This window comes from Pelodiscus sinensis, unplaced genomic scaffold (genome assembly GCF_049634645.1).
Source record: "Pelodiscus sinensis isolate JC-2024 unplaced genomic scaffold, ASM4963464v1 ctg35, whole genome shotgun sequence".
NCBI lineage: Eukaryota > Metazoa > Chordata > Testudines > Trionychidae > Pelodiscus > Pelodiscus sinensis.
In genome coordinates this window covers 4,470,664-4,494,659 of record NW_027465908.1, presented here as the reverse complement: position 1 = coordinate 4,494,659, position 23,996 = coordinate 4,470,664, and the positions used below count along the sequence as shown (strand labels likewise).

The 23,996-nt window shown below is 45.9% G+C and overlaps 1 pseudogene; it reads right to left on the bottom strand.

Moving 5' to 3' along the window:
• Positions 1 to 7,260: 7,260 nt before the first annotated feature.
• On the bottom strand, positions 7,261 to 7,415 carry LOC142824502 (U2 spliceosomal RNA; annotated as a pseudogene).
• Positions 7,416 to 23,996: the final 16,581 nt, after the last annotated feature.

Genomic DNA, 23,996 nt, shown 5'->3' with positions numbered 1-23,996 from the left:
TGTCCTTACCCTCTCCCCCTATCTTAGTGTCATCTGCAAACATGCTGAGTGTGTCAGCCATCCCCTCATCCAGGTCATTAATAAAGATGTTGAACAAAACTGGCCTTAGAACTGATCCTTGGGGCACTCCACCTGAGACCGACCGCCAACCAGACATCGAGCTGTTGATCACTACCCATTGGGCCTGATAATCTAGCCAGCTTTCTGTCCACCTTACAGTCCATTTATCCATTCCATACTTCCTTAACTTGCTGGCAAGAATATTGTGGGAGACCATATCAAAAGCTTTGCTAAAGTCAAGGTATATCACATCCACTGACTTCCCCATGCCCATTATATAAATAGAGATTTTAGATAGATAGATATAGAGATAGCTAGATCTGAATCTTCAGCCTCTTACAATAATTTTACACAAGTGAACTACATTTCACTACTGTGTAGTTACACTCTTGTAAAACAGGTGAGTGAAGAATTATACATATTTAATCCTTTAAGATATTCCCCATTAATCAATCCATGTAGCTCCTTATTCATCTGTAAATTCTCTCTACTTTCTTTCCCTCTAGTGAGGACTTTCAGACTATATCAGTTATACTCCTGACTCAGCCACTGACTTTCCCAGTGAACTTGGGCAAGTCTCCCTGTCTTTGAGATTTATGGATGAAAAGCACAGAGTAAAAATTCATATATTTCTGGTTCTTAGGTGCCCAGAGGTGAATGCAATATTCCAAGCTGGCCAGTCTCCAGGAAGGAGCCGTGTACTTGTCAGAAAAGCAGGGAACCTGATCTCTGAGATGGAAAAGAAACATGTACGCACCTAACATAGACATGGTGCAGCAATCTCAAAATGGGGCATTGAAATCTTAAGTGGAAATTGGCTGTATAGAGTTTATATCTGGCTCAAAGTGATAACACAGTGTAGTAGGAGGTGAAAATAAGTCAGCTAACAGATTGTCACAAGACCTCTAGCTTCATGGGAAAAGAGACTTCATATGCATAAGCATCTGAGACACTGACAATGAGCTGAAGTTTTAAGAGGCAATTACTGCCAACAGGTAATGGCAAGCAGAAGAGATACTAGACAGCTCATAGTCTATCTCCTTGCCAGGTACTACTCATTTTATGTGTGATTTGCCTGGGCAGCATTGTAGGCATTTCACAGATGGTGGGCCAGCCTCCGAAGACAATGGAGCAACAGTGATTCACAACAGGTGAGGATATGGTTTCCCTTTGTGCAAGGTTTTCTAGTACAGCATAGTGAGCAGTCTCCCTTGTTAGCATTTACAAGAGTGGGATGAGTAAATTGACAGCAAATCATTTCATCCAGCAGATCCTGGTTTTCCAAGGATTTATTCATAATTTGAATTTATTACATTGTTTCTTTTCATTTTTTCTTTTTGATGGTGATGGATTGCAAACAATATTTGACAAAGCATATTAAATCAGGCTGCATTGCTTAGCTTTCATTGGACAAATAAGTCGTGTGATCTTATTTCTTTCTTTGGTACATCCTAAATGCTGAAGGTCCTATGTTCAAATCCTACTACCAATGCATGCTGGGACATCATTCCAGTAGCAGGCATTTGTGAACACAGCATGTAAGCTTGCACTAGTGGGATTTTTTATGAACAGAGGGATGAGCTCAGAATAGTGTGATATGCTTACTGTGGTGTGTCCCATTGAAAACTGGATCCCTACACCACAGGAACTGCTAATATATTTTAGAAGCTATATGTTAAAATTCACATTAGATCAATTGCATGTCTAATATCTAGGCCTATGTACATTTTACGATGAGCAAATGAAATTCTTAGTTTTTGTGGAATTGATTTTAAAAGGGCAGTTGGAAAAGGCTGTTGGAGTGCTACTCTTCTTTGAAACCATTACAACTCAAACATAAAATCAACAGCCCTGTATCAGAAACATTACATTGTTTTCACAGTCCATCTGAAAGGTGGATAAATCTCATTCTACCCATGTTGCAGATGGAGAAACTGAGGGAAGACATTAAGTGACTTGCTCAAGATCACAACAAAAATGCAGCAGGACCAAGCACAAAACCCACAAGTCTTAACTCACAGTCCTCTGCTCTACTGAGCTGAAAAATGTCCCTTTACTCTATGGCTATGTCTAGACTACGGGATTTTTTCGAAAAAAGTGGACTTTTTTCAAAAAAAACTTCACCTGCGTCTAGACTGCCACTGTGTTCTTTCAAAATTAAATCGAAAAAAGTGATGGTTTTTTTGACAGCAGTAAACCTCATTTTACGAGGAAGAACACCTTTTTTTGAAAGAGCTGTTTCAAAAAAAGGCATTCTTGACCGCAGACAGGGCTTTTTCGAAAGAGAGCATCCAGATTGCCAGGGTGCTCTCTTTTGAAAAAGCAGACTGCTTTTTTGAAAAAAGTTATGGCTGACTAGATCTCTTTTGAAAGAATCTTTTTCAAAAGATTCTTTCAAAGGAAGCGTGTAGTCTAGATGTACCCTAACTGTTGGATATTGGTTGCATCTGACGAAGTGGGTCTTTGCCCACGAAAGCTTGTGCTCCAATACATCTGCTAGTCTATCAGGTGCCACAGGACTCCTTGTCGCTTTGGCAGATCCAGACTAACACAGCTATCCCTCTGATACTTGATGGATATTGGTGATTCATACAGTTTAAGTCTAGAAGAGATCATAGTTTGTGATGTATGGGATTGGCAATTATCTGTATTTTATTCCCCCCTATGTGTAAAAGGAAAAGTAGATAAAACCGTCAGAGGAGAACTGAAAAACATGAAATAGGAAGAGGGGTGAGGGGTATCCAAACTATGAGTTACATCAGAATATTTACTGACTAAGGAAAACAGAGTGGAAGGTGGCATATTTATTTGCAAACAGATTGATAAAGGAGGCCCTAGAAATAAGAGGAACTGTGGACTGACATCCTAGGAATGAAAACACAATAGTAGTAGAAACAATTTGGTAAGGAATGTAGTTTAGCCAGAATATCTGAGTCCTGCATGTTTATTACATTATGTCATGACCTCACCATAGGTTAGGCCAACCAGACTTCAACAGGAGTTTGAAGTTACGGTACTAGAAAGACAACATCGTCATCATGTTGGACGTGACATGTAAAAGCTATGGGAAACTTCTGGGATGCTGTCAAACCCGCCTGACCTGACACAGCTATCGCAGGAACACAACCATGAAAAGATTGTCTCAAACACAAAGGGTCAAGTGCATTAAATGCTCCTTATGGCACACTTGAGAGATTGCAGAAATGGATGTGCTCATGCTGCCACTTTACTACAGGCAGGAGGGTGCTGGTGGTGTGGTTATGCTTCTTTCAGTTAATAATCCCTATGTAGATAACGACTCTCGGGCTGTAGGTTTCCTGTTGTTGCAATGGGCCACAGTACTACTGCTCTGGGGGCAGTAAGGAATGGGACTCACTCAGTGGAAGCTCCAGGGACAATCTCCCTTCCAGAGGCCTTGGTGCGTGGGGGATCATGCCTGCTACCCTGTAATAGGGGGAAGCCAAGGCAATGAGGGATCATGGCTTTACCAGCTTGCTATCTGTTTAAGATTGGCTCTTGCCAAGATTAGTTGTTAAACTCAGCTGAGCGCATTTGGCTGGACCCTGCGCTTGATGAGGTAGAAGACAGGAAACAATCCATGGGCTTTCCCTCCCTTGCTCTGGGTCCCACTACAGTTTTTCCCCACTCTGGGTCCCACTACAGTTTTTCCCTGTATTCACAGAGGTCACTCAGCTGGCATAAAATGGAGCAGGGGAGCCACTCTGCTTCATTACACAAGGCTACACACCAGTTTTTAGGAGATGGAGTAAAGAACTAGAAAGTACTCAGGGAATAATGCTACTCATGGATGCTCCAGTACCACCTCGGCGGTTGCCAATTCAACTGCACATCAAGATTGACCTTAGCGTCTAACACTACAAACTTAGCCTGCGGATGTCTGGTTTTCAGGCCAGAGCGGAGCATTTGAAATGACCATTTGGAAATTCTGTGTTGAAAATACAAACATAAGACAGATGCTGCCACTTACTCAAGCATCTCAGATGAACAAGTGGGAACAATATATGAAAGCATAAGAAAGGACCATATTGTATCCCTTAAGCTTTCGCTCTAGTAAGTGAAAAACTTGGCAGGAAAGAATAAAATGTTTACTAGTTCACTTAATTGACATTTTAAAAGCTCTCCCTCCCCCTCCCCCAAAATTGCCACAATTTGAAGCCAGGATCAAAATCATAAAGCAGGGTGCTTCCCTGGGCTACAGATGTTTCGGGAGTAAACTGAGCCTCTAGTCTTCAGCTTGTAGCTGGCTCCCTCTTTGACTGCTTCTCTCCTGCTCCCATAGGACAGTAGATTTCAGAATAGTCGCATGTAGCCTGACAGGTCATCTGGATCATTAAGGATCCAGTGACAATGGCAGCTGCAGCAACACAAATGAAGCAGCAGGTGCGCAAAGAAGAATGACAAGACAAGGGAAGTGTATTTTCCGGTCATGGTGCATTGCTGGTTAGTACATAGGGAACTGTAAAGGAGAGCTTTGCTGATATTTGCCCCAAAGAAGGATTATAATATGAAGACTCTTAAGATTCTTCTGCTGTTGTGTCTAAAGCAAGCAAGCCAGGAATGGATCAGACTAAAAATGCTGGTTTTGTATAAGAGCTACAGACACAGAGCATTTGCTCAAAGCACATTTAGCGCAGCTGGCATTGTGTCAGACTGAAGACTCCTGCTTCGTGCAGGAAATACTGAACACTTAGATTCTCTAAGAGCGAACTGGGAAAATGTCCAAGATTAATGCTTCACATCTGCTACGTGCAAACCTTGTTTTAGCATACAGCGTAAACAACAGGATCACTAGTGAAACACACGCACAAACAAGTGTGTATATGGTACAGGTCCTAATCCTGAGCCTAGCAACTGGCTTAAGTAAGATGGCCAGGTACAAGCAAAGGAAGTGGGGGATGGGAGAAGTCTCTTTGCTCTTGGCTATGGAACCACCTCCAATCCAGCCTCCAGTGTAATCCACATGGGGCATAGCAGATTCCCACAGGCTCTGGGCATGAATGCACACACATATAGCGAGCCCTCCAGCAGTCCATGTAACAACATTGGTTATCCAGTGAGTCCATTGCAATAAAAGTGCAGGAAGGATTTCTTCCTGGCTCATCTGAGCTGTGCCAAAGCCATGATGTATGGATAGGCAGTGTCTGAATAGAATCTTGTCTTAGTCCTACCTTTAATTGTGTATAGTGAATTTAGCTAGGCTGTATTGAGGAAGGTGTCATTTTCAAGTTCAAAACTTAGTTGACTGCTTAATTAATACCATCTATCCTGTGACAGAGTATTGGAATTCTGATCAGCAGTACCCACCTGTTTCTCCAGGATTCTGGGTCTCATACACACCTAAAATCTGTATCTTATCACTGCCATCGAATATCACACTTTTTATTATCAACCCCGTCCCACCATGATTCCATCTGCTGGCCTCCCAACATTCCCTTCTTATCAGCATTGGCTCCTTCATGGAACACAAGCCTATTAAATGGTGTCCATGCCTACGTCTGACACCCAATAAATCTAAATTTTCAGGCTTGGGAAACCAGGCTAAACAACTGGCACAGAGATAAATGATTCTTCCCAGATAAATGTACAACTCTCATTACTCAAGGGCTTTTTCAAACCCCCCCCCCCCCATGCAGGATTGCAAGTCCTAGAAAGACTGAGTCTCTCTCCCCCAAAATGAAAGACACAAACTTAATAGAGTGGGTCTCTTCCTGCAGTGTGGTGATAGATTCTTAGCCCCCTCCATAGGAGATTACTCATGGTATGGTGCACACTCCCAGACTCGGAGCAAATTGCATTTTTTTCAGATTCACAATCTCTCAAGTCAGCCTTTAGAAGAAAATCTTTGAAACAAGACTTAATACCCAGCACACGCTCAGGCAGACTAATGCATAGTGTTCAACTCTCCCTCTGCAGCACTGCAAGCCAACAGGAGGACAAAGGGTTTTGAAGCACGGATTAGATCATTTCAAATGGTCACATCTTTGGCTTGTTGGGGTGGTTTTTTTCCTGCTGATGGCAAGGGCTGGATTTGAATCTTCACGGACAATGTTTTGACACAAATATTTAAGCTGTTTAAAATAAGCGACCGCCTCCATCTCTCTTCAAGAGTATTATATTAAAAACAGAGAATGGGATTAAAACAGATTAAGTTTCCAGCGTTTCTTAATGTGGCAACCACCGTCAATCAGATCGTATCAATGAATGCTGACAATTCAGTCAAAACGAAAGGGTCAGTTTCTTCCTAGGAAAAATGAGAGCTATTTGGTCAATTATGTAGAAGAAAAATATTTATGTTTAAATAACTATTGATTTCATAAACATATGATGATAATCTAGCCTTAACATTTGCCATCTTGACAATGCTTAAGAAGTGTTAAATTAGTGAAGCAAATTTTCATATGCATTTATTATCCAAATATTACGGACCAACTCCGATCCTGCAATTCCATGCATGGAAGCAAAATGATAAAGAGCCCCACTGAAGTCAGTCCACCCATGCGCTATCATGTAAGATGAAGCCCAAGGTGGTAATTCAGTATCAGAGCCAAAGTTTAGAATGCAGTTCCTTGTTCCCAGTCACTTGTTCTTTCCACGGCTAATATTGCTCTCCAGTGTATCCCTATCCCTCTCCGTTGTATTGGCCTACACATGTACCCTGCCTCCCATTGGATAGATTTGGAAGTGCTCAACTGTGCATCGGAAAGTTCTGTATAAAAACTTCCCATTTCCATCCCCCTATGAATATTTGCAGTGGTTCATAACACATTCACCTTTAGCCATTCTTTTGGGATGGTACTTGGTCCTGCTGTGAGGGCAGAGGACTGGACTCGATGACCTCTCAAGGTCCCTTCCCATTCTATGAGATGGTATATCTCCATATATATTATGTTATGTTATGTTATATTTTGCATCTCTCTCATGAGGTCTTGGAGAAATCATGTTTCACTGATAAGAATGCCCATGCAATGGGAGTTTCAGTGTTGTAAAGTCACATTTAAAATGTTCGCAGGGAGAACATGGTCACTAATCCAATCAGAGAACAAAAACAACCCCAGTCACCCAATCAGTAAGCACCAGAGCTCCAGAGAGGGAAAAATTCTACCCCAGCACAGAGGACCTGTATTACATTTACACTGCAGATAAACTGAAGATTCCACTTTCTCATGCTATCAAACCTAGTATAAATTTACAAGAGCAAACTGCTTACAAGTGGGATTTTCAAAAGCCAGTAAAATGCCTAACATTAAAACACAGTGCTCACATGGAGAACGTACCAGCAGTTAAACCGATAAGAACAGACACTACACTTGATCTTAGCCTTTGTTAGACTCATTTTGAAATCACACTACATTTAAAAAAAAATCTATTAAATTCTGTAGATGCCTTGCTAAAAATGTCCTGATCTCCCAGCATATGCATGTGAGCCCTGTTTTATTTTTATCTTTAGGCCTGGGTAAAAGAGAGCGAGGGAGAGTGTGTATGTGTGTCTGGTGAAGCTAAAGAGACAATTATCTTCAGCAGAAAATAAACATCATAAAACCATAGACGTCTAATTTTCACACCTGGAGGATCCTCTTACAGCTATTCACTTCTAATCACTCTCACCTAATAAATGAATAGAATAGCTAATGTGATTAGAGCAATTTACCTATTCAGCAGGAGTATTAAATGAATGGAATATTTTTGCACTTGAGTATTCACACAGCCTGCATATTTCCCTGGTATTGTAACTAGCCATGTGAGGCATGTTTGTGCCCCTTGTGGAAGCAGTTTGTGGCCTTCAGAACATACATATAACATTGTTCGTCTGCAGTTGCTGAGCTGGTGGACACACAGGGTAGGGACATTGTAGGTCAAGCACACACAGGAAATGACTGTCCCAGTCCTTCAAAGGAACGAGCTGGTTTCATGATGGCGACAGAGATGGAACATGGGGGAAAAACCCTCCCTTACACTGAAACCGAACATCCAACAGAGGCAGAGGATGCTTGTTGAGGTGGTCTCTCCCAGAGACAGGGTTGCCACTGAGAGATAGCAACTTGTGGTGTTAAGGGACCTGTTCATTACTAATAAAGACAGTGGTGTATATGGTGGGCATGAGAAGCATTCTATTTCCTACCATCTAGGTCAAGGGTGGGCAAGTCACCTCTCTCAAGCCGGCTCATGAGGGTCAATGCTGGGACCCTCAGGCATGCAGCAGCCACTGTTTTAAGTGCAGAGCTGCTTTGTGTGACTCTCTGTTCTGGAGGGAGGGAGAGGCTTTGGGTGATTTCCCCAATCCTCAGCTCCTATTGGCCAGAAACAACCAGCCAATAGGAACTGAGAGATTGGCCTGGGAGATGGGAGCAGCACAAGCCTTTCCCCCTTCCCGGAGCTGAGAGCCACAAGGAGGAAGCAGCCTGCATTTTCAAGTGGTCTGGGGCTGCATCAGGAGGGAACCCAGCCTTCCTTGGGGGTATTGCAGGGCTGCTGGCTGGGACACTCTTAGGTAAGCACCTCCCAGCCAAAGCCTGCCTCTGGCACCCCTGCCCCTCCCGCACCCTAACTCCCTCCCTCAGGTCACCATCCAAACCCTCTGCACCCCCCTGCCTCAGGTCACAACTCCCTCCCACATCTTGTACCCCCTCCTACACCTGTCTCCCAGGCCAGAATCCTCTCCTGCACCCATACACCCGACACTACACTCCAATCCCCTGTCCCAGGTCACCACCCAAACCCTTTTCAGTCTGCACCTCCTTTTCCCCTTCTCCCAGGTCACAATTCCTTCCCAGACATTGCACCCCCTCTGAGAGTCTCTCTGCCCAGGCCTGAATCCTCTCCTGCACCCATTCCCACTTCATGAACCTACATCCCAATCCTCTGACCCAGGCCACAATCCTTCCTTAACCCAAACTCCCTCTCAGAGCTCATACAGTCTTGTGGACCTCTGACCCTTACCCTGTGGCCCTTCTGCACCCAACCTCCATCCTAGACCCTGCACCTCCTCCACAGAAACGTGCAGCCCTTGATCACTTTCCAAAATCTTGGAGTGCCCCCCCCCCCCCCACCAAAAAAAACAACTATTGCTCACCTCTGGTCTAGGTGATTCCTCTCATAAAATGTCTAGACAAGCTTCTGAAGAATGTCAAGGTGACAGTCTGACAAACAGATGGTAAGAGCCTGCTTAAACAATCCAACAGGTGCATCAGATTGAAGATGAACTCCCAAAAAACTACAATACAGAGTACCTATCCATGAATACTGTAGGTACTACAGGAAAATTACTGAGCTGGTCGGAACTTTGGAAAGGGATTTTTGGGGGTTTTGTAAAGCCAGGGATAATTTAGATCCAGGATCTAAATTATCCAAGCCCAGATTTTTTTTTTTGGGGGGGGGGGGGGAAGGGTGAACAAGAATATTTAGATAAATAATTCTGGTTCCGACTGATCCCTAGATAAAAAGGAAAAAATATCTAATGCAATTCAGAAAAGATGTGTTTCATAAAATTGCCACAGATGATTGTCTTATCATTTCCTGTTTGTAGGAAGCCAAAGCATTTTATAAAATGCACTCACGCTTAACCAGAATATCTCAATTTTCCTTAGTCATTGCTTTTCATGCTTTACTTATGCTTCACAAAAGAGATATCAAGCTTTTTCAGCCTGAACTCTTAAAACATGGCATTAAAATTAAAAAGGAAGAGGCCGTGTTTTACAACTGCATAAACAGAATCACCTTCCGTGAAACCTTGAGCATAAAGTAAACGGAACTCTGCATGTTCATATCAAGGAAGGAAATTAAGACAAGAAACAATGAATTATTGAAGGCGTCAAGGTTCTATAGACTATGGCTGGATAGATCCAAAAATCAATCACAGTATAATCTCTTTTAGGGGCTCTTGCTTCCTTTGATTGGAAGGGTGCGGGATATGTGGGTAAGGGGTATATTCCATTGAAGAGGGACACAAGCAAAATTATTATTTCCACGAGGTTCCACTTTTCCCTTCATGTTAGCAGCTGTTTGTATTCATTTTACATTGCAACAAATCTCTTCTCTTTCTTTGCTTACCCTTTCAGCTGTATGATTCTATCGTCACGTCTCCACTTGTGGGAAGATTGACACTAAGGCGGTCAATCTTCTGGCATTTGATTTAGCGGGTCTAGTAAAGACCTCCTAAATCAAATTCTGAGGGCATCCTGTTAATGCCACTATTCCTACTATTGAGGAGTAAAGGAAGTTGACGGAAGGCATTGCTCACATTGGCCTCCCACTTTGTGGACAGTACTGAAACTCACCTTATGGTACTTATGGTACTTTTTTACATAGCTGAAATTGCATGCCTTCCCCCATCGTGTTAACCTGACCTATGATTCTATATTGGTAGCTGAATGGGTCACTATGCTAGTCACTCAAGTGACTGCACCAGCTTCCCACCCCGTCTGCAGCAGCTCCAGGGGTAGGGCGTATCTAGAATTATGCGCCAGAGTCTTGAGGGAAGGTTGATTGTCAGAGCATTAGAGCCCAATGATTCCATGCCTCCGCATTGCTGGATAGGGGTATTGAAGCAAAGTTGCAAGCTGCCCTGGCCTAGGGAGGTGGCCACAGCAAGCCCCTGCAGCCCATGAAAAGTGAATTGGTGAATTGCCACTCTTCTGTTGCTGTCTTGGTACATGGGGTAAAATCTGATTCATCAAGCCTGTTTCTGCATTCAGGTACACCTGTAATACTCTGTACTAATTCCACTGACCCCACTGGAGTTACTCCCAATTTAAGCAGGTGTAAATGAAAGCAAAATCAGTGAGTACTCATCAGGAAAATATATCAAAAGCATATCCATTACTGCCCAAAGTATTTAGTACTCTACTTACTGTGGGCCAAAGGGTCATATCCTTATCCAGCTTGAATACTATGCTAGCCCCGACTTCAAGTCAGTAGGCCTATGGGAGGAATATAGCATGAGTAAAGGCATCATAATCTACCCCCATATATGATTTTCTCTGAGTTGCTTTTTTTACCAAAGCTCAGGTCCAAATCAACTTTTGTTCTAATTCTCCTTTATCCAAAAGCTGCTTATGACAGAACTGACCATATAGGTTTCCCCCTACACACATTGATTGATGTCTCTGTGGGTCTCTATGGTGCTAGATAGTTTTCATTGCAAGCCTTAAATCAATGTTGCTGGTTCATTTCTGTTTTTTGTAACCACTCTCTCTTTTTCCATACTGCTTCATGTAAAACACTTTGATTCTGGTGTGTGTGTTTGGTGGGGGAGGGAACAGGAACACCGTATGAATGAATAAGTTACAATAATAATAAATTACAGTGATAATGACGGATATGTTTTAAACAAAGCCTCTGGCTGCCTGTGTGGAGGAGCTATGGAAAAATCAAAGATAATCCCACATGAGAAGAATTGTAATGAGAAAGACCTGGAATTTGTTATCTCTCTGAAATGCTCCTCTGCTGGTCCAAGAACAGCGTGTCCTAGTTTGACTTGAAAAGTGTCTGCTTGTAAGGTACGTTGGGGACCAGATCCTCTGCTGGTGTAAGATGTTGTTGCTTCATTCTTATCAATAGAACTATGCTGATTTATTATGACAAATGTGTATATTACAGCAGTGGCTAGCGGCCTCAGTTGACCTCCAGGCTCTTTGTGCTAGGCACTGTACGTGCAGTGAAAGATGGCTTCTTCCCCACAGAGCTTGTTGCTTAAATGGACAAGATGTCAAACGGGAATCCTGGAGAGAGAGGAGACAACTTGATCAACAACCCACAGCACATCAGTGGCAGAGGTGAGAACAGAATCCAGCTCTCCCTCTTCCGAAAGAGGAGGCTTTTCCAAAAATTGGCCCAGTGTAGATAGGTCAAATTTTGGAAAAAGGTACGCAAATTGATAGATCGGTGTAGTCTAGAAATAGGCTGAGCCAGCTGGCTCTCAGCTAAGCCTGTAGAGGAAACTCATTCTTTCTCTCTGCAAGTGGTCTAAATGCCACCACATGGGACAGCGAACCACACCCAGTAGGTGTGCAGGTTATACATGTTGTAACGCACATACAATAAAAAAGTTAACAGAATTAAAAGAGACATTAGCAAAGGCATATAAAATGGAAAATATCATGCTGATATAAAGCCATGGTACACCCACATCTCAAACACTGCCAGTAGATCTAGTTGCCTCATCTGAAAAAATATAGTAGAGTTGGAAAAGGGAAAAGAGAAGGGAAACAACAATTATTAGGGGTCTGGGACAGCTTCCGTACGTCGAGAGATCAAAGAGATTGGAACTGTTAAGTTTGGAAAACAGACAACTATGGAAATATGATAGAGGCCTGTAACATCTCCACTGGAATGGAGAAGGGAATAAAGAAATGTGAATTACTCTTTTGCCTACCACAAGAACTATGAAATTAGTAGGCAATAGGTTTAAATCAAGAGAAGTATTTCTTCACACAACACACAGTCACTGTGTGGAACTCATTGCCAATGGATGTTGCAAAGGTCATTTTGTGATGTCCAACAGGCTCCATGCTGAAGCTAAAATGCTTATTTTGCCTGCCACCTAGCCCCCCTCCCCCCATATACTGTCAACAAAACTTCTGTTGACATAGAGCGTCCAGACTACATCGCTTTGTCGACAAAGCAATTAGCTTTGTCGACATAAGAGCGTCCAGACTGCAGGACACTCTGTCGACAGAAGGAGGCACCTGGAAGTGCTTCTGAAAGGTCACAAGGGCAGCCATAAAGCCCTGGCACTGCTGCAAGCTCTCTGCAGAGACGCGTGCTTAAAGGGATACTCCTGGATAGCCGTTGCTCTGCTCCTGCTTCTAGCTTGCCCACCTTTACAGGGAAAGCAAAGCTGCTGCAGTTTTCCTGGCTCTGGTTGCCTTGCTTTGTCGGACACCACAGCTGTGTATTATCTGGTTTGTCTGTCTGTCTGTTTGTGTGTTTGTTTGCTTCTGTGTGTGTTTGCTTGCTTGGGTTTAGACTTTTGGGGTTTTTTTGTTTGTTTGTATTTTTGTTCTTGTGTTTGTTTGTTTGTTTGTTTTGGTCTTTTGTTTGTGTGTTATTTTGGCTTCTTTGGGCATGGAGCCTGAGCTGCCCCTGGGCAGGCGATGGCCCCACACCATGCTGCTGGAAGCTCTGCTTCATGCTCAGGAGAGCATGCTGACCTTTGCAGAAGAGCTGGATCCTGAGGCCAGCTTTGAGCCCCTCGCTCAGGATCCAGCTGCAGCCCTGCTGCCCTTGCCCCCCAACTTTTTCCTGGAGAGGCGGGTTTGGAGGCTGGACACCAGTTGGGACTGGTGGGACCGGCTAGTGCTGCAGCAGTGGGACGACGATCAGTGGCTCAGAAAGTTCCGGATGCAGAAGGCCACCTTCCGGGAGCTCTGTACCTGGCTCGCCCCTGCCCTGCAACACCAGGACACCCACTTGCGGCCCACCACCCCGCTGGAGAAGCACGTTGCCATTGCGCTCTGGAAGCTGGTCCCCCCCGACAGCTACTGCTCTGTGGGGCATCAGTTTGGTGTGGGGAAGTCTACCGTTGGGGCCGTCTTGATGGAGGTAAGTCACTCTCAGGGGACAGTCCAGGGGGCAGTCAGGACCAGGCACAGGGAATTGGGGATAGGGTAGCACAGGCAGAAGCCCTCTCAGCCTCACCCTGCCATGGTGCAGGGCCAGGGAAGGGATTGTCTGGGGGACAAAGGGGGGAGCACTTCTCATCAGGTGAGCCAATCCCTCTAAAGTCCTGTGCTGTTTGTTTCTATTTCTCCCGTTCTGCAGGTGGTGACGGCCATCAATGCGGAGCTGCTCCACAGGACCATTCGCCTCGGAGACCTGCAGACCATCCTGGCTGGATTTGCGGGGCTGGGGTTCCCAAACTGCGGTGGAGCACTGGACGGGACCCACATCCCTATCCGTGCCCCGCCCCATCGAGCGGCACAGTACATCAATAGGAAGGGCTACTTCTCTATGGTGCTGCAGGCTCTGGTCGACCACAGAGGACAGTTCACGGATGTTTGTGTCGGGTAGTCAGGCCGTGCACACGATGCCCGTGTGTTCAGGAACTCCTACCTGTACCGCAGGCTGCAGACTGGGGCATTCTTCCCAGAGAGGAACCTGGCTGTCGGGGATGTGCAGATGCCTACATGCATTGTGGCCGATGCGGCCTATCCCCTTATGCCCTGGCTCATGAAGCCTTACACCGGCCACCTGGATGTGAGCAGGGAACTGTTCAACTCCCGCCTGAATAGGGCTCGCTTCCAGGTGGAGTGCGCCTTCGGCCGTTTGAAGGGCAGGTTTAGGTGCCTGCTGACGCGGCTGGACATGGGAGAACACAACATCCCTGATGTGGTTGCAGCGTGCTGTGTGCTGCACAACCTTGTAGAGAGGAAAGGGGAGGCCTTCCTCCCTGCGTGGAGGACACAGATGGAGATGGAGGGGAGGCAGTTTGGGCAGCCCCGGACAGCTGCCACCCGGCAAGCCCACCAGCTGGGCCTGCGTATTCGGGAAGCCCTGAGGGAGCAATTCTCACAGGGAGGCCCCTGATTGTCCCCAGGGACTTCCACATGTGGGATTGCCCTATGCCCCCAGTGCCTTCCTCCCTGCAACCCCTCCCTGCCCCACATTCACCCGTTCTACTCAGTCCCCACTCACTGAGAATGGAGACAGGTGATGGTGACAAATAGAGTACACTTTATGTAACTGTTTTTTTGTAACAATTGAAAATAAATAACTCTTCGATTCAGAGACAAAATAAAAATGTTTGCTTTAGAAAATAAAGTGCTTAAAAAAATGCTTCCCTCAGTTTGTGTCACTGGTGGGAAGGGGGAATGTGAACGTGGAAGGGGGGAGAGAGGCTCAGGGCTGAGGGGGCTGCCTGGAGGCCGAGCTCCTCCTGTTTTGGCTCTGGCGGCCTTGTCGCGCCCGGCTGCGCGTGCGGGATGCCACAGAAGGGGGCTGAGCAGGAGGTGGGGCTGAGGCTGGGACTGAGGAGGGGGCAGGCTGAGGAGGAGGGGCAGGAGCAGGCAAAGGACCGGGGAAGGCCATGGCCCCCTGGATGGCAGCGCAGACGTCCCTGCGCTGCTGCCTAAATTCTAGCAGCAACTGCCAGCGCCACTCGGCATCTGCCTCCAGCCTCCTTTCCATGGAGTCTTTCACCTCGTGAAGGACTCCAACGTGCTGGCGCCCCAGCTCTAGATAGGTGCGCCAGTGCCTACGGGTGCCCTGCGGCCGTCTGGGTTGTCGGGCAGGTGGGGCGCCCCCCTCCTGGTCAGCTGGTCCGGCTGTGGAGGACAAGAGGGGAAAGTCGTCAGTCGTGCATGCTCACCCTTTCCCTGAGAGGCAGGCAGTGCCTGTGCTAGGGTCAGAGGCTGCTCATGTGTGTCTCAGTAAGGCATGGTGCGGCCTGGCCCAGGCGGTGTGCAGGCCACCGTCATACCCCCCCCCCCCGCCCCCATGCATCCCCCATGGCTGAGCAACACGGATGACTGTCGGGCCACGGTCGGGGTTCCCACAGAGTGCTGAGAGGCCTGCAGCTGTAAGGCTGTCCCCGCGTCTCCAGCCCATGCCTGCATGTGGCATCCCTGCCTGCAGGAACAAGCGGTGCCTAGCAGCCGTGTGGATGTAGGGGGGTAGCACTGTCCTCCCTGAGGGCAGCCATGGGTGTGCCCTCTCCCTCCCCCCCGGACCGTGCTCGGCATGACATGTCACAGCACTGCACCGTCCCCTTTGCTCCCGCCTGCCCTGCCCTGCCCTGTGTGTGTTGGACCCTCACAGCACTCACCTGATGTTCCCTCCCCGGGGTCCGAGGTGGCCTGGGAGGCCTCCTGTGTCTCGAGGCCTGGCTCCTGGGTGCTCTGGGTGCCATCCTCCTCCTCGTCTGCCTCCTCCTGGAGCTCCTGGTCCCCCAGCAGGTGTTCCGGCTGCTGGACAACGGGGGTCTCGAGCCCAGACTCCAGCAGTCTCTCAGGAGGCAGAGGATCCCCTGCCCCCAGGATCCTGTCCAGGTCCTTGTAATAGTCACTGGAGTGCGGCTTTTCCCCAGAGCGGGAGCTCTGCTCACGGGCCCGGACATACCCCTGCCTCAGCTCCTTCACTTTCGCTCTAACCTGCTCCAGTGTGCGGGGGTGGTGGCCTTGTTTGGCCAGGGCTTCTGCCATTCTGGCAAAGATGTCGGCATTCCGCCTCTTGCTGCACTGCATGGCCTGGAGGGACGACTCCTCAGCCCAGAGGCCCAGGAGGGCTTTTATCTCCGGCCCTGACCAGGAGGGTGCCCGGCGCTTCGAGCCCCGGGGTTCCCGGGGGGATGATTCCCTAGAAGGGCCGGAGGGGTTTGGGGGGGCTTGTCCCTGCGACATAGCTCGACCTGAACTGAGCAGCACAGCCCTGGTCTGCTCTGGAGCTCGCTTGCTGCCAGAGTGCTGCTCCTGGGTGCCTGTGCCTTTTAAAGATGGCTACCGGCAGGAACAATAGAGTTGCAAGCTGTGGCAGGAGTGTCCACCAGGGGTTCTCCCTGGAGACCTTTTATGTCGACATAACTTTTCCCCTGCGTCCACACTGCTGTTTTGTCGACAGAACTACGTCGACAAAGGAGTTATTTCTCGTAGAATGAGGTTTACATACGTCGACAAAACTGCTGAGTTCTGTCGACGTTATGTTGACAGAACTCAGCGGTAGTGTGGACGCAGGTATAGTTTTGTCGACAAAAGTCCACTTTTGTCGACAAAACTCTGTAGTCTAGACACAGCCTAGGAAAGTTATTTTGCAATAACTTTGCTGTGTAGACAGACCCTCTAGTGCTACAGGACTACTCATTGTTTTCAACATTTTATGTCCTTTGAAATTAAACCCTCATTTAGATTCAAGCTTTAATCTAATCAGATACATCTAATAAAATCTGCTCATTATTTTTTTTTGCCAAGAGAGATAATATTTGTCTGACCAGCTGTACATAACAATTATTTCAACCATATCTTAGTAACACTACATGGTGTGCAAAAAAGGTAGCCTGCAATTGACTTATTTGATTAAAAAATGCATAATGTACACACAGGCTATGCCTAGACTGCAGAGTCTAGGGAACGCATTCGCTTTTTTGGAACAGTTTCCGAAAAAGCGGGCGTGTTCTTTCAGCATCTCTGTATTCCTCTCAATGAGAGGAATAAGGGATGTTCTGAAAGGGAAGGGTTTTCCAAAATTTGGCCCTGTGTGGGTGGGCCAAATTTCAGAAAAGTCTCTTCTGAAAAAAAAAAAAAAAAGCTCTGTATATCTTTTTCTGGAACTCCCCTCCCTCCAGTCTAGACGTAGCCACAAAGTATATGTGAGAGCTACTGGGATAAAGTTTCTTTTTATATATGCATGCATATCATGTCTTTACTAGCAATGGATGTGAGTCAAAGTCACAGATCCAAACATCCCCTGAATTTAGGTTCCATTTCAGAGCCAAATGAGCCAAATGCTTTGGTTCCACATCTAGTGTAGCTTTATCTACCTCTCCACTCTGCCATGTGTTATTCCTCGCCCAGTCTCGTAGTGTTTACAATATGAGGCATGCGTGCTAAATTTACTATTTGTACAACATTTCATCTTATTTCTGTATCTCTCTAGTACCCTGTATAAATAAAGAAGAAATAAAATATTTCTCCAAGAAGTGTGAATGTTTTATTGCTCTGTTTAAATATTGAGTTGAGAAACTGTATTTGTAAACGTAATATCTTCCGAATGCAAGACTGACAATCTCTCCCTAAAAATAAAGGATCTGATTCTGATGTCACACTGGTTTTACACCCGTATTCACTCACTGAGTTCAACTGAGTTACCCTTGATTTACACTGGTAAACTGGATAAGAATCAGGCCCAAAGTCTGACAGATTAGCACATTCCATTTTATGTATGTTTCTCAGGTCCTAGGAACTCTTGCTGGAAAGCAGTGTTTCCCAGGTATAATTGGAGTATACATACAAAGAATGAGATTTGTATTCTATGAGTGTAAGACAATATACCCAGTAAAATTTAGATGGCGTAGAGGCTGTAGAGAAAGTGGACAGTGAGAGCATACAGTATTTGACAATGAATAAAAAGTAAAATGGTTTGACATCCTCTTTCACTTAAAATGTAAATGCTGAGTATTCAGTGTTTGATTTACAGCCTTTTTAAAAGCACCAAATGTTTTTCTTTTAGGCCCTTAAGTCAGATGCTACAAATCAGGAAAAATCTCAGCAGTCTCAGGAATCCCCTTTGCTGATTTTCTGTCATCTTTTGTTGCTTTCCAAATAAGTTGATATGCATCCCAGGGATCAGTTTTCTGAACTTTTTTCTTTGGGGTTGGAGTGTTAGAATTGAGATTTGGATATCTCCCCCCTCAGGGTATGTCTACACTACAAAGTTAATTCGAACTAACAGCCGTTAGTTCGAATTAACTTTGATAGGCGCTACACTAGCGATCCGCTAGTTCGAACTTAATTCAAACTAACGGAGCGCTTAATTCGAACTAGGTAAACCTCATTTTACGAGGATTAAGCCTAGTTCGAATTAAGTAGTTCGAATTAAGGGCTGTGTAGCCACTTAATTCGAACTAGTGGGAGGCTAACCCTTCCCAGCTTTCCCTGGTGGCCACTCTGGGCACAACCAGGAAAACTCCTCTCCCCCAGCCCCGGGCCCTTAAAGGGATAGATTCTGGCAAGACGGCACTTGACACAGCCAGCCCTACCAGCGGTCTCTGCCCCGACCCAGTGGCCCCACAATGAGCCAGGGAGCCAGTGCCAGCCAGCCGTCAGTGAGGGAGGGATCTTAAAAAAGGAATAAGGGATCTTTCAGAAAAGGCTGTATTTTCCAAAAGATCCCCGTCTAGACTGGCGCTTTTTTCCGGCAAAGCTCCGAGCCGGAAAAAAGCGGCAGCCATGTTTATACAAATGATTTAAATCCCCGCTTCATTTGCAATTGCGATGTGTCTAATTTGCATCCCTTTTATGGAAAAGGGATGCAGTCTAGACACAGCCCTGGAGTATAACACAGATTGCCTGGAGAAACCAGTGTGAACTAGGGCTCCAAGTACAGGCAAGGAAACTTGGAATGCCTCCATTCAAACCCCGAGTCTGACACACTCTCTGTTGCCTTCAATCAATTAGGCCAAAAGTTTCAGAAGCATTCACCAGTTTGGAATGCCTTATTTTTGGGTGTCCAACAGGAGATGTCTTGTGTCCGATTATCCATGGTGCTTAAGGCACCGTTCTTTAGAGTACCCTGGCTCTGCAAAGTCATCTCCTCACCACACAAGACACAAGACAGAGCACCAGTGAAAAATGACTTCAAACACAAAACAAGTCCATCAGCAGCCATTACAGACCAGAGAAGATGTGTGGGCCTTTTTGTAAGGGCACCTTCACAAGAACTTGCCAAGGTTCTCAAGCAGCAATGGACAACCTGGGCTAGTGAGTGGGCTGCATGAGTGGCCCTCCTTCACCTCAGTGGGATACAAGATTATCATAATCAAGATGTTCCCCCAGGATAAGGTAGTTTTGCTAACTGCGTTTGTGGACCTAGAATTTGCAGGGGATGCTGATTGAACTGTAGCAGCACTTCGATTGGATGCAGAGGGAAGGCATGGCTCTCACTGTCACTGTTGTGTGCAGTCAGCATGCCCTTCAGTAATACCGGTACAAATAGAATGACAAGACAGAAAGCAGCGGAATCTGGTAACTCTGCATGTCTTGTGGCCTACACACAGAGCCCTGATGGGTCCCATGTGGCCCTCGGCCTGCAGGCTGCCTGCCACTGTTCTAAAGCCAACAACCAGAAACCAACATTTAGCTGACAACATTTCACTGTTCCACCGTAGACCATCACCTAGATGGCCCTCTCATTGTGCGTTATTTTGTTTCATAGCAGATTACACTGGAGAAAGGACAGAGTGGCCACAGCATGAATCTTTAACACAAAAGTACGTTATTTGTATAAATTGTCTGATAGCTAGAAAGTGCCTGTCCCTAGCCTCCATACTTAATTAAACTAGGTCTTTTTATGCTATTTTGTCAGTGGAAAGGGGCCTTTACCCTAGGCAGAGCCGGCATCTTCAGAATAGACTCTATGCATGGGATCTCCCAGTTGACACTGAACTGGTGGTCAGGTCACAGTAAGGGTGTGTTAGGGAAATAACCAGAATTCACTAAGCCACAGTTATTCCCTGTTTCCTAAGGCCCTGTTCTAACTCACTCCATGGGCTACACAGAACCATAGGTGACTGGTGCCTATGGGGGGAGGAGATGCAGGGAGGGCCACCCAGAGGAACAGGGAGGGGCCATGAGGTAGTACCCCATTTAGCAATCAAAGTTTTGGTGGGCGGGCATAAGGGTGCTGCCATGAGTCATCGATGCACAGGACCTTGTGTAATCCAAAAATATAAGGGCAAAGGTGACTTGAAACTACTTTCGTATCCCTTCCGTGCTGAACAGAGTAATGGAGAATTGAGAACTGTCTCTCCAAGAGTAATATCTAGTCTTTTAATCATTAATAATCTCTCCCCCACATTACTTCAAGTGAAGAAACATGAACATACATCTTAAGAGATCAAACTGAATCCCAAAATTAAGCAGCCATTAATAATGATTAAATCTGCAGGCTGTGATGGCCCTCTCTCTCTCTCTCTCTCTCTCTGTCTCTCTCTCTTTCTCTCTCACACACACACTCACAGAAAATCAATGGAGCGAGTAGCCTGAGGGGAGTCCATTTTGAAAAGCTGTAATGAATCATTTTCCCTTAGTAAACCTGGCAAACTTCAGTCCTGGTTTCTGCAGCCTCTCTTTCACATGTCCAAGCCCTCTGTGACACATCAAATTTAATGAGACTACACAGACCTCAAATAAGGCACCATAGTGGTGCTGGGATACTTTATTAAAGAGGATCAGACAGAATGTGTTTGCTGTTTAAGAGCCTTTAAAAGGGAAATTACACTTATTTGTGTGTGGGGGGGGGAGAGGTAAGGAGAGCGGTATGTGGAAGGAGGCTGCACAGTCTTTTGTTCAGTCACTGTGCCCACCTCACAGAGCATTTGCAGTCTACTCCAAACAAAGGACTAAGGTTTCTACAAATTGTGACAACAGCGTATTTGACAATAAATACTGGAAGACCTGTGGCACTTTACTGAATGCTGTGGATTACAGAATGGGCAAAGAAACATGTTATTTAACAAAAATAATAATCTGGGGGCAGAAGGCTGGCATGGGCACACCCCACCCTGTTAGCAGGCATTGCTCCTCCTGGGGCATGCTAAGAGGCAGGTAGCTTGTTGACCCTATCGGGATTTAAAGGAGATGGGAGTGGCTCTCTAGAAAGACAAAAGATCTAGTGTCTGGGCTGAGCAGTAACGAGGGAGGAACCCTTGGAGGAGCTTGACCATGGGAGAAATGGCAAACTGAATGTATTTGTTACAGTTAATACCTATGTTAAACAGCATAAAACCCAGGATTCTGTTCACTGCATGGACTGTGTCTGTAGAGCAGGCTGAGAAAGACACCTGCCCTCTTTGGGACAGTGCACTGCAAAATGTATTTTGCTCAATTATTTTGGTAAGTGTAATTTAATTTTAGCAATAGTGCATAGTATGTTAGGGTATGTCTACACTACCCCGCTAGTTCGAACTAGTGGGGTAATGTAGGCATACCGCAATTGCAAATGAAGCCTGGGATTTGAATTTCCCGGGCTTCATTTGCATAAGCGGGGCGCCACCATTTTTAAATCCCCGCTCGTTCGAACCCCGTGCCGCACGGCTACACGCGGCACAAACTAGGTAGTTCGAACTAGGCTTCCTAGTTCGAACTACCATTACTCCTCGTGGAATGAGGAGTAACAGTAGTTCGAACTAGGAAGCCTAGTTCGAACTACCTAGTTCGTGCCGCGTGTAGCCGCGTGGCACGGGGTTCGAACGAGTGGGGATTTAAAAATGGCGGCGCCCTGCTTATGCAAATGAAGCCCGGGAAATTCAAATCCCGGGCTTCATTTGTAATTGCGGTATGCCTACATTACCCCACTAGTTTGAACTAGCAGGGTAGTGTAGACATACCCTCCGTGCAGTTACTGGGGTTATTTATTGCAACATTTTGGTTAGCATGTTTATTTCCCTTTGCCCAGCTAATGAATAGAATCAGAATTTTTTCAACCATGTGTGTTATGAGCCCTATACTGTTAACAGGTAATTGAGATAATTGAGGTAAATGATTAGGGGGCTGGAGCACATGACCTATGAGGAGAGACTGAGGCGTTTGGGTTTGTTTAGTCTGCAGAAGCGAAGAGTGAAGGGGGATTTGATAGCAGCCTTCAATGTCCTGAAGGGAGGTTCCAAACAGGATGGAGAGAGGCTGTTCACCGTAGTGACGGACAGCGGAACAATGAGAAATGGTCTCAAGTTACAGTGGGGGAGGTCTAGGTTGGACATTAGGAAAAACTATTTCACTAGGAGGGCGGTGAAGCACTGGAATGGGTTACCTAGGGAAGTAGTGGAGTCTCCATCCCTAGAGGTGTTTAAGTCTCGGCTTGACAAAGCCCTGGCTGGGTTGATTTAGTTGGGATTGGCCCTGCCTTGGGCAGAGGGTTGGACTTGATGACCTCCTGAGGTCTCTTCCAGCTCTATGATTCTATGAGATACTCTGCTAGTTTAGCTGATAAAACCCAGTGTGTTTGTAGTAGGTGCTCTGAGTTCCTAACCCATGTTGCCATGAAGATATGAATGGCCATTCTATTGCATGGTAGTGATGTTGAAATCCTGTGCGGCTGCAGCTTTGTTACTATGTGACCGATTGCACATATATCTTTGTCAAACTGTGAAACCCATTTTGTTTCCAATGTTCTGTTTTGTACTGTAACCTTCATTTAGGAGTGTGACCTTCATGTTGCATTACAAAACTCCTTTGTGGATTAAAGCATATGCTTTGTAGTCGGGGCTTGACACCTAATGGAAAGACAATGTCTGAGAAGATAGAACAGAGTCATCAAGGGCTTTTCGCATTGAAAGATTCTCTCCCGCTGGAACAACAGGGTTTCTATCAATAGGGCCATTGAATTTAAATGTCTTTTTACACACTGAGGGCTGGAGCCCAGAACTCCCCTGGATGAAGCACATGAGAGAAAAAGGAACACAGGTGTTTTAAAAGAGGGATATTTATCCAAGGAAGGGGCCCAAACCACAGGGCTACGTCTACACTGGCGTGATTTTCCGAAAATGCTTTTAACGGAAAAGTTTTCCGTTAAAAGCATTTTTGGAAAAGTGCATCTAGATTGGCAGGAAGAAAGTGAGGAAAAGCGTCCGTGGCCAATCTAGACGCGGTTTTCCGCAAAAAAGCCCCGATTGCCATTTTTGCGATCGGGGCTTTTTTGCAGAAAACACTACTGTGCTGTTTACACTGGCCCTTTTGGGCAAAAGTCTTTCGGAAAAAGACTTTTGCCCAAACAAGAGCACATAGTATTTCCGGAAAAGCGCTGACGATCTTACATGAGATCGTCAGTGCTTTTCCGGAAATTCAAGCGGCCAGTGTAGACAGCTGGCAAGTTTTTCCACAAAATCAGATGATTTTGCAGAAAAACTTGCCAGTCTAGACACAGCCCAGCAGTATGTGAAAAGACCAGCCTAAGGAGGGCTGCTTCATTTGAGGATGCTGACCAAACCCAGGGTTCACAGGAGTTAGAATAGTTTAAGTGAGGATTCAGTTCCTTTTCAAAGATCTGGAACTCTCTTGAGTACCTTGTAAGAGTAAAGTGTCTGGGATAAACAAATCCCTTTGCTAAGCCAATGATTCTTGATTTTCTGCCACGTTGTCCCTGAAGGAGTTAATCGAGAAATGAGAGTTTCCACAGCCAGATGGACCTAGGGGGAAACATACTTTAGTAACTAGGAAGGCTGGGACGCTGGTTCCAGGGTCTCAGGCAGCTGGAATGTGGGATTCTATTGC